Genomic DNA, 12,262 nt, shown 5'->3' on the forward strand with positions numbered 1-12,262 from the left:
AATCCATATAAAGAGATTGTTACAAGAGAATCTAGACCCCTGCCACTGTCTGAAGGTCTTTTCTCTGGGCACCACTGCTGCTGACAGTTTTTTCTCTCTGGCACCCTGTGGCCAGCACTGCTATCGTCAACTGGTTCTCCAGTTCTCTGGGTGCCTCTGCTGCTGCCCTTGACCGGTCGCATGCTGCTGCTGACTAGCTGCTGCTACTGTTACTACCACCACCTAGAGGTCCACTGCCAGAGTACTGGCAAGTTTGATTGCACACAGCCACTGCCAACTTGGGACACTGGTCAGAGCCTGGCGGGGAGTGCAGGGTGCCAGTCAATTCGCCGCCATTGCCATATCAGGGCACAGCTGCCTGTGTCTGGGAACATCAGCTAGGGCCTGGAGGTCCAGTGTCCGAGTACTTGCAGATTTGGCTGCACCTGGGGTCTTCCTGTTGGGAGCGCTGGTGACCACCATTATGCAGCTTCTTCTTGGGGTCACTCCTCTGTGTCAGTGCACCCCTGGTGGTCTCTTTGCAACTTGGAATGGCACTGAGACCTTGGGACTGCAATGTGGCCAACCCTAGGGTATCTGAAACCCAGATCCGTGGGACAGTGACTGGGTCTATGTGGGCTGGTCTGAGCCTGGCAGTCCCAAGAAAAGTTGGAGACAGGACTGAGATGGTTGTTTGGTTTTCCATTAAGACTTTTTTTCTTATTTAGCATCTCTACCATATTTGATCTTTTTTAATATGTATTTTTTATTTGTATTTGGACACAATGCCTTTATTTATTTATTTATTTATATGTGGTGCTGAGAATTGAACCCAGTGCCTCACAAGTATTGGACAAGTGCTCTATCACTGAGCTATAATCCTGGCCCCTCTACCATATTTGAAAATGGATATTTTTCATGGATCAGTTTGTTGAAGATTGTGATATATGAATGGTGTTTTTCAGTTTTGTTGTATATTCTTATATTTTTAATTGTTTTTCTCTTTGCATATATTTTTCCTCTTGCTTGTTTGTTAGCTTGGATTCTCTTTCTATCTTTTCTCTCCCACTGGTGGCCAATCTCTATCAATTCCTCTTCCACACTTCCTATAGATTTTTACTTCTGGCTTCTCTCCTCCACCCCCATGGACAACATGTCCTCTGCCACTTCTGTTTTCTCTTTGTCCAACATTTGAAATTGTGGACCCTTTTAGAAAATTAACTGTATATATAGTAGAAAATAATCAAACTCATCATTTGTGTTATTTGTGAGAAAACTGTGGATGTTTTAATAGGAACTAGTGGGTTTGTGGTTATATGTTGTTTGCTTTGGGTACTGTTGATATTGGTCTCCCCCTTAAAGGTGAGGTAATGGAAACCTCCAGGAACACAGTAAATTTGCAGGGTAGAATCTGTGCTGCCTCAGATCCATACTGTAAGATGGGAAAACAAAAAACAACATGAAAAAACAAGGGAATAATGAACCCCACACAAACAAAAATGCTCTAATAATAAAATCCACTGACAGCACAGTGGAAAAAATGTCAGAGGAATTTAGAATGTACATAGTTAAATTTATCTGCAAAGTAAAGAATAATATAAGAAATGAAAGAGAAAATATAGGAAGTGAAAGATCACTTCAATAAAGAGTTAGAGATTGTAAAAAAAAAAACTAAGCAGAAATCCTCGAAATGAAGGAATCAATAAACCAAATTATAAATTCAATAGAAAAATCACCAACAGACTAGACCACTTGGATGACAGAACCTCAGGCAAATGAAGACACAATATATAATCTTAAAAATGAAGTTGACCATGCAGAGAAGATCATAAGAAACCATAAGAAAAGAACTTCCAAGAATTATGGGATAACATGAAAAGACCAAATTTAAGAGTTATTGGGATAGATGAAGGAGCAGAGATAAAAAAGATTGTGCAAAGAAATGCACAATCTTTTCAATGACATAATATCAGAAAATTTTCCAAACAGAAAGAATGAGATAGAAAATCAAATACAAGAGGCTTACAGGACCCCAAATGTACTAAATTACAGCAGACCCACACCAAGGCACATTAAAATGAGAATGAACAACACAGCGAATAAGGATAAAATCTTAAAGGCCACAAAGGAAAAAAAAATCAAATTATGTATAAGGGGAAAGAATCAAATAGACCACAACACAATAATACTGGGTGACTTTAAAACACCTCTCTCACTACTGGATAGATCTTCTAAACAAAAACTAAAACAAGAAACTCTAGAACTAAAGAATACAATCAATATTTTAGACTTAACAGACATATATGGAATATTTCATACATCAATGAGTGAATACACTTTCTACTCAACAGCACATGGACCCTTTTCTAAAATAAACCATATCTTAAGCCATAAAGCGACTCTCAGCAAATACAAAAAAACAGATAATACCCTGCATCCTATCAGATCATAATGGAATGAAATTAGATATCAACCATAGAATAAAACATAGAAGCTACTCTAACAACTGGAGACTAAATAATATACTACTGAATGATGAATGGATATCAAAAGAAATCAGAGATGAAAAAAATACTTAGAGGTAAATGAGAATAGTTAAACAACATATGAAAATCTCTGGGACACCATGAAAGTAATGCTAAGAGGAAAGTTCATTGCATTGAGCTCATTTATTAAAAGAATAAAAAGTCAACAAATAAGTGACCTAACATTACATCTCAAAGCCCTAGATAAAAAAGAACAAATCAACACCAAAAGCAGAAAATAGAAAATAATTAAAATCAGAGCTGAAATCAATGAAATTGAAGCAAAAAAATTCAAAAATCGATAAATCAAAATGTTAGTTCTTTGAAAAAACAAATAAAATTGAAGAGAAAAATAGAGAAAACTCAAATTACTAAAATATGTGATGAAAAAGGAAATATCACAAGAGACACTACTAAAATATGGAAGATAATTAGAAACTATTTTGAAAATTTACACTCCAATAAAATAGAATATCTTGAAGACATCAACAAATTTCTAGAGACATATGATCTATGCAAACTGAATCAGGAGGACATATATAATTTTAAAAGATCTATTACAAGTAATGAAATAGAATATGCCATCAAAAGCCTACAACCAAGAAAAGTCCAGGACCACACAGATTCTCAGCTGAGTTCTACAAGATGTTCAAAGAAGAATTAACACCAATACTCTTCAAAGTATTCCATGATGTAGAAAAGGAGGGAATCCTTCCAAACTCATTCTTTGAGGTTAATATCAGACTGATACCAAAACCAGACAAAGACACATCAAAGAGAGAAAACTTCAGAGCTATATCCCTGATGAAAATAGACACAAAACATTCTCAATAAAATTCTGGAAAATCATATACAAAAACATATTAAAAAGATAGTGCACCACAATCAAGTCGGGTTCATCCCAGGGATGCAAGGTTGGTTCAACATACAGAAATCAATAACCATAATTCATCACATTAATAGACTTAAAAACAAGAATCATATGATTGCCTCAATAGATGCAGAAAAAACATTTCACAAAATACAATACTCCTTCATGTTCAAAACACCAGAAAAAATAGGGATAGTAGGAACATACCTCAATATCATAAAAGCTACATATGCTAAACCCAAGGCCGACATAATTCTAAATGGAGAAAAATTGAAAGCATCCCTCTAAGAATTGGAACAAGACAAGTATACCCTCTTTCATCACTTTTATTTAACATAATCCTTGAAACTCTAGCCAGAGCTATTAGACAGGAGAAAGAAATTAAAGGGATACAAATAGGAAAAGAAGAACTCAAACTATCACTATTTGCCAATAACATGATTCTATATTTGGAAGATCCAAAAAATTCCACCATAAAACTTCTAGAGCTCATAAATGAAAAAGTAGGTTATAAAATCAACAGCCATAAATCATACATCTACTGAAAGAGAAATTAGGAAAACTACCCCATTCACAATAGCCTAAAAAAAAAACAAAACACTTGGGAATCAGTCTAACAAAAGACATAAATTATTTCTACAATGAAAACTACAGAACACTAAAGAAAGAAATTAAAGAAAACCTTAGAAGATGGGAAGATCTCCCATGTTCTTGGATAGGCAGAATTAATATTGTCAAAATGGCCATACTGCCAAAAGTGTTATACAGATTTAATGTAATTCCTATTAAAATCCCAATGATACTCTTCAGAGAACTAGAAAAAGCAATCGTGAAATTCATTTGGAAAAATGACACACCCAGAATAGTCAAAGCAACCCTTAGCAAGAAGAGTAAAGCAAGAGGCATCACAATATCAGACTTTAAACTAAGAGCAATAGTAACAAAAAATGGCATGGTATTGGCACCACAATAGACAGGTAGATTAATGGTACAGAATAGAGGATACAGAGACAAACCCACATAAATACAGTTCTCTCATACTAGACAAAGGTACCAAAAACATACAATGGAGAAAAGATAGCCATTCAACAAATGATGTTGGGAAAACTGGAAATCCATGTGAAACAAAATGAAATCAAACCCCTATCTCTCACCCTGCACCAAATTCAACTCAAAGTGGATCAAAAAGTTAGACACTAGAACAGAGACAATGTACTGAATAAAAAAAAATATAGACCCAAATTTTCATCACGTTGGCCTAGGATCTGACTTCCTTAACAAGAGTCCTGAAGTGCAAGAAGTAAAATCAAGAATCAATAAATGGAATGGACTCAAACTAAAAAGTTTATTCTTAGCAAAGGAAATAATCAATAATGAGAAACAGATTGGAAGAAAATCTTTACCACATGTACCTCAGATAGAACACTAATCCCCAGGATATATAAAAAACTCAAAAACCACCAAACCCCCCCCCCAAATAACCCAATCTATACACAGGTTAAGGAACTGAACAGATACTACACAGAAGAAGAAATACAATCAATCAACAAGTATATGAAAAAATGTTCAACATGTTTAGCAACTAGAGAAATGCAAATCAAAACTACTCTAAGATTTCATTTCACCCCTGACAAAATGGAAATTATCAAGGATACAAAGAACAATAAATGTTGGTGAAGATGTGGGGGAAAATGTACACTCACACATTGCTGGTAGGACTGCAGACTGGTGTAACCACTATGGAAAGCAGAATGGAGATTCCTAAGAAAACTTGAAATGAAACCACCATTTGACCCAGCTCTCCCACTCTTCGGTTTATACCTGACTTTAGTGAAAGTATTCCTGTTTGCTTTTTAAGTAAAAACTTCACCAGTTAAAAAACATTACATGTATATATGACACATATTTACATCTTTAACTCTTATTTGTAATGCTTGGTAGATGTTTATGTTTGCTTTAATCCAATTTTTATTCATTTGCTTCAGTATAATTTATTGAAAAATATAATTTTTCCTATATATTGCTTTGATGCCTTTAGCAAAATCAATTTAGTATGTAAGTGTGGCTTTATTTCTATAGTCTCTATTGGGTTCTATTGATTCATTTATATATCTTTATGTTAATGCTAAACTATTTGATTAATGTGGTTGTATATTGTTTCAGAATAGGCTCTTCAGTTTCATCTTTCTTTACAGTATGTTTTGACTATTATTGATTCTTTGTATTCCATGTAAATTTTAGAGTAATCTTAATATCTATTTTTTCAAATGCATGCTAGGATTTTCACTGAGATTGCATTGAAACTATAAATTGTTTTTTCCATATATTCATTGGTGGGATTTTTGTTACATATTCCTATATGCAGACAATATAATAATTTGGCAAATATCATTTCCCAGGGTTTTCCTTCCCTCCATTCCTTGTTCCTCAGGTCTCTTTCCTTCACTTTACTGATCTCCCATCAAATTTCATGATATTTCTTCCCACCCCCACATTTCTTTTCCTTTTTCTTCTCTAGCTTCCATATAAAGAGAAAACATACAACCCTTTACTATCTGAGTTTGGCTTATTTCTCTTAACATAATGTTCTCCAGTTCCATCCATTTTCCTGCAAATGACATATTAATATGGAAAACTACACAAATCCATGTGTCATCCTTGTACAGAGGCCACTCTAGTCTGCTCTGTATCATTTCAATTATAGTATGTGTGCTGTCGAATCAAGCACTCAAACTATAAATCAATTTAGAAACAACTCACATCTTAACAATATTTGCTCCTCCATTCCATGATCATAGTAGTAAATCCCTCCATTTTTTCTCAGTTCTTTAAGGTATTTTAACTTTTCTCTTACTAATATTTTTTATTTCTATGTAGTGATCTTAGGCATAAATTGTTAAATTTATCTCTAAATATTTTATTTCTGATGCATTCTAAATGGTAATCTTTTAACTTTCATTTTCCTGTTGTGCACATTTCTGTACAATGACTTTGTAGTCCATGACTTAGCTATATTAACTTATTTGTCAGAATGAATGTTTTATTTAATTTCCTTTGGATTTGTACACATTTAATTCTTTGAAATATTCATCTTTTTTTATTTCTTATCCTTAACTTGCTCTACTAGCTAGAACTGCCAATGCAATGGTAAATATAAGCAGTTACAACCAATTCCCAATCTTAGGGATACAACTTGTTATTTTCAGCATTACATATGTTCAGTGTTTGTTTTTGTTTTTTCATAGATACCCTTTATCAGGTTTAGAATATTTCTATCCTTAAATTGCTGAAGCTTTTTACATTAATAATTTTTACATTTGGCCAAATGCTTTACTGAAACTGTTGAAATAATTATGCGATTTTTGGTATGTTTCTAATGATAGCATGGCAAATTGCATTTCTTAAATTTTAATGATAAATAAACTCTGGTTTTTGTGACAAATCTTATTAATTTTGTATTGAACTATATATTTCAGAATTATTTATACTAATAGTTCATTATACATATTTGTGTTTGTGAGGTAGAATTGTTTATACATTTTGTCTCATAATTTTCTCATCTGTTTTTGGTATCAGAGGTGCTCCCACAAATGTTTTCTAGAAAAATTAGTGTAAAATTGTTATTACTACTTCATAAAATGTTTGGGTAATATTTTATTTTTCAAATTTCTTCTCAGTGTTTAAAACTATAAATTTAATTTTAAGCACTACTTTATTGCTTTCTACAAATTTTGATATGTTCAGTTTATTTTCAGTTTTTAAAAAATAGTTTCTATATTTACTCATGGTTTCCTCTTTTATTCACAGGTTATATAAAAGTATATTGCTTAATTGCTAAATATTTGTTCATTTTTCCAATATCTTTTGTTGTTATTTTCCAATTAAATTCTGTTTGTTCAGAAAACAGACTTGGTATACTTTAAATCCCTTTCAAAAGAGATTGTGATCCAGGATACAGTCTTACTTGGAGAACAAGCCATATATACTTATAAAGACTAAGTGTTCTTTAATTTTTTTGTGTGTTGTTAAATAAAATGTTAATTTGGTAAAACTGGATGCTAGCATAATAATGCAAATATTTTTCACTTTTACTAATTTTATGTTTTATTGTTCTATAAATTCTGAAAGAGAAGTGCTAAAAATTACAACTATAATTGTGAATTTACCTATTTCTCTCTTTAGTTTTGGATTTATTTCACATACTGTTTTGTTCTATCATTAGGCTCTACTTTTTTTTAATTGTTATGGAGATTTTTTTCCAGCACTAGGGATTGAACCCAAGGCACTTTATCACATTCCCAGCCCTTTTTAAAATTTTATTTTGAGACAGAGACTCACTAAGTTGCTGAGGCTAGTTTCCAAACTGTAATCATCTTTCCTCAGCCTCCCAAGTAGCTGGTTTAGAGTTGCGTGCCGCCACACTCAGCTTGTTACGTATTCTTGATGAATTCATTTATTATTGTGAAATAAACCTCTCCAAATCTGATAATATTCTTTATCCTGAAGTCTACTCTGGTATTAATGTTTTCTAGCATTCCTATTAATTGCCTGTTTTATCTTTGACCACCGTTTTATTTTTAACTTATTTGTCTGTTTATGAATAATATCCATGTTCATGTTTTATAAAAGCATATTGTTGTCTTATTTATATTTTTATTCAGTTCTGAATATTTCTGCCTTTAATGGGAAGTAATTGATAAGCTTGAATTTCAGTCTACCATCTTGTGACTTATTTTCTCTTTGACCAAAAAATACTGTTACTTTTGTCTCTTTCCTGATCACCTTTGGACTTTTTGCATTTTTATGTTTCATTTTATTTCCTAAATCCCTTATCATTTAAATAGCTTTAGTTCTTTTTCAGTTATTTTGGTATGATTTGTAATATGACTCAGACATAATCCCAATTATTTTGTTTTTTTTGCCTTCTCTCAGGTATGTCAATCCTTCTCTACCTGTTATCTAAATGTCTGTAAAGAGTAGTTTTATACATTTCTTTCAGTTTTACAGTTTTTGTGTGTGTGTGAAAGAGAGAGAAAGAAGAAAGAGAGAGAGAGAGAGAAAGATTCTAGTACTAATTACTCTACCATGGCTAGATGCAGAAATCTGCTACTTTCATTCAGTTTTTAAAGCAACTCATTGTTTCATTATCTACCTGAGCAGACAGTTATAAACGGTACATGTTGGAGCTACATAGATTAATGAAATACTGTCACTGGTTTGAAGGAACTTTCAGGCTACTGGAGTTGAGACTGATAAAAGTAACTTCAATATAAAATGTGATTATTACAGAAATGGAAGACTTAATAGCAAGTATGGTGGGATAGAAGTAAAAGGAAATGTTTTATTATAAATTTTACTCAGGTCTAAATCATATTTTATGGGACTAAAATCATGGATTTCAATCATGACTGCAAGATTGGAATCCCCTAAGGAGTTCTAAAAAGTATTGAAGCCCTACCTCAAATTTCCTGATTTAATTGGTTAGGAGTGTGGTCTGGCTTTGAAATTTTGAAAATCTCCTGTTGATATCTGCTTTGAAGCCAAAAGTGAGAGTGCTTATCTATGGTAATTTGCATTACATGGGCCTTAGAAATAAGTGTATGGATTTGTAAAAACTATACATAGTGTTCTACCAGTGAAAATTGTTTTCAAATCTATATATTCTGTAGCTAGTGTCTCAAAAATTTGCATATATTTTGTCCACATTATAGTTTTCCCTGTGTCTATGACATTATATTGCTAGAGTAAGCTTACAACAATCTTAAAGCTGTAGCACTTAGCATAGTGAATCTGAACAGCAGACACTTCATAAATGTCTTAGTTGAATAGATACACTGTCAATTTATTCAATCAATTCAATATAATTCATCTGTTTATATTATAAATAGCATGAATACTCATTCTTATTTGTATATGGTTACATAATATATGTGTATCAAGGTCAAACTGATAGCTAAGTATATGTTTTGCTATATTAAAGTAAAGTATGTAATCTAGTTAAATTTGGAACTCTATCACCTCAAATGCAATGATATGATCAATGACGACTTTTTCCACCTAAAGAGGAACAATCAATAGACCATAAGAGAGCAAACAGGAATAATATGCAAATTGGTAGTGTTAAATATCTTACCTTACTCATCTACTTGTTCACTTACACACTGTACAGTCAGCAGAAAACCTGCCTCTGAACACAATCTTCTTAGGCGAATTGGAAACATTGCATTGAACTTGAATGACTGCACAGATTTAGAGAATTTGTCTATTTAGTTTTACTGCAACAAGTTTCAAACTTCATCATCTTCCTTGCTATTTTCATGGTGTATCTATCCACTAGCATCAAACCCTTTGCTACCTGTATACTAATCATTTACATAGATAGTAATTGTTTATTGATAATAATTACTGACATTTGATGTCTTGAAATGGAAATTCTTAACTACATATTTCCAATAATTCCTAAGTATGTATACTTTTTTCTACAGCAAATACTATCAACATATCTTATGTATAGACTACTGAGCTATTCAGTATTTCAGTGATAATCTTCCCAATCTTGAGCCTCTTAGACACTTGACTGCAACAATGACTGCAGAAAATGTGTGAGATATTTTTTGGTTCTATATTTCTCTTCAGGCCTGAAATCACTCCCTCAAGAATACTTGTAAAAGAAAATAGTGAGCAAAACACCAATTAATTCTATCTTTTTTCTCTACCAATATCTATCTTCTGATAAATGCTTAAGCAATTTAAACTGAAAAAAAAAATTTTGTTGACTTTTATACTTAAAGCACTTAGCAGGCTTTTATTCATTTTTAGGAAGAAGTATATAAAAGCTGAAATGGCTTAATTTTTGTAGCAGTGTATCTGAATCCAATGTTCATGCTTAATACATACTCTATGAAATACTCCATGCATTAGATTGAGAATGATTTAAAATTAATAATGCTGCCTATTTCATATTTAGAGAGACAGACTTTCACAAGGAGTAATTCAAAACCATTCAAACAATTGAATGAAGTATTTTTTACAGCATTTGAAATTAAAACTAGTTTTTTGATGATAGGGAGGAGAAAATATGAGACTGGAATAAAAATTTGTTATTTCACATGGATTCTATGGTAAGATAACACTAAAAAGACCCCACCAGAAAATTATTTTACTCAACATCATTGGAAGTCAGTAGGCTTCAGAGATTCTATATATATATATATATATATATATATATATATATATATATATACACACACACACACACATACATATATATACATATACACATATATATAACCAAATTTTATCCTAAAGTTGATCTTATCCTCTCCAATTAAAGTATAAGATGACAATAAGTGGGTTTCCTAGGAAAACAAGATTATTTTCCCCAAGAATTATCTTGCTCTCTCAAAGCACACTCTAAGCTTCATAAGGACAAAAACTATGTTTACTTTATTTCTGTATCTTCATCCCTGGAGAATGGGATAACTGAACTTGTATGAATTAAAAATGTGGAAAAAAGGCTCCTTACTATACATTCAAAACAGTCTACAACCCAAATCTGGAGCAATTTCCTAATGTCATTGGACCTCAGATATGAGAAGAAAATAAGAGTTAGATTAAGGTTTTTTTTAAAGTTTTCTTTAACTTAAAATCTATTATGTCCCTAACCTAATGAATGCTTCAAAACCTAAATCATAAATTGAGATTTTATTACTGAGCTTTATTAGAAAACTGCTATAGGTAATATACTATAACAGGAATAGCAAGGCACTTGGAATCACTTTTTCTTAACAGTGTGGACTTCGGGATGACATTGATCATCTCTGACGTGTAGTTTTCCCACACATGCAATAAAGCTAAAAGAGCTTCCAATGAGTTATGATTGATGATACGCTACATAGTAACATAGTAGTTCCTCAATAAATGACAGCTATAAGCTATTTTTTAAATAAATAATATATGGTACATGGAGGCTGGAGCCATAACTATCCAATTATTCCCAACATATTCCCAAAGCTTTGTCCAGTGCCTTTATATATAATGGCCATAATATATGCTGAAATATAACTAATTCTACTGTTAATTATAGAGGCATAGGACTTGCCCAAGCTTTTTTTCTTGCCATTATATCCCCTAGCAATCTAACTTTCAATCAACATTTTACCCAAGTTATTTTCCCTGTAGTGTATATATTTGGGAATCATGATGCTGAAATTATTTTAACTATTTTTTTTCCTATTTTCCTTCTCTATTCTGAAGATATGAGCCCAGCTTTCTTTCTGTGGTATCACTGCAGTTTGCTCTTCTCTCTGTCCTGGTACTTCTGTGGCACATGTTATTCATCCAATATCTGTTTCTGAGTATATAGATGGCACACTCCCACAGGATAATTTCTTTAGCATTTTTGAATCCCCATTTTCTATTTCCACCACATGATAATCTTTCTGTTTGTGTGTGTGTGTGTGTGTGTGTGTGTATTATACATATCAATTTATTATACATATTTACCTAGACTTTGAGGGAATGAAGAGAACAGAATGAATGAGATATACATTAATTAGATTTTCAAATACACGTTAAATGCAAGTTGAGGCTGTTTAACAATTTTAGTATCTTTTGCCTCCAGCAACAAATAGTTCATATGACACGAGTTTTATGCTTATACATAGAAACAAGAGGATATATAAATCATTACAGCTATATTTGTTGTTTAATAAAACAGATTAAAATTATCTTTCTTTAGTGGTCACTAGAGACTGGGAACAGCAGTTGGGAAAGAGAAATGGAAAGAAGCTCAATAGGCAGCAACAAAAGAGAGTACAGGAGTTCCTTCTGGCTCTTCTTTAGCACAGTAGAGTAACCATAGGTTAAAATAATATACATATTTCAA

At 32.4% G+C, this 12,262-nt stretch overlaps 1 non-coding gene across 1 annotated transcript; it reads right to left on the reverse strand.

Moving 5' to 3' along the window:
* Positions 1–5,996: 5,996 nt before the first annotated feature.
* Positions 5,997–6,103, reverse strand: LOC124972709 (U6 spliceosomal RNA). Its single transcript, XR_007106503.1, has one exon. It is a non-coding gene; the product is annotated as a U6 spliceosomal RNA (small nuclear RNA).
* Between the last annotated feature and the right edge of the window lie 6,159 nt (positions 6,104–12,262).

This window comes from Sciurus carolinensis, chromosome X, assembly GCF_902686445.1.
Source record: "Sciurus carolinensis chromosome X, mSciCar1.2, whole genome shotgun sequence".
Classification (NCBI taxonomy): domain Eukaryota; kingdom Metazoa; phylum Chordata; class Mammalia; order Rodentia; family Sciuridae; genus Sciurus; species Sciurus carolinensis.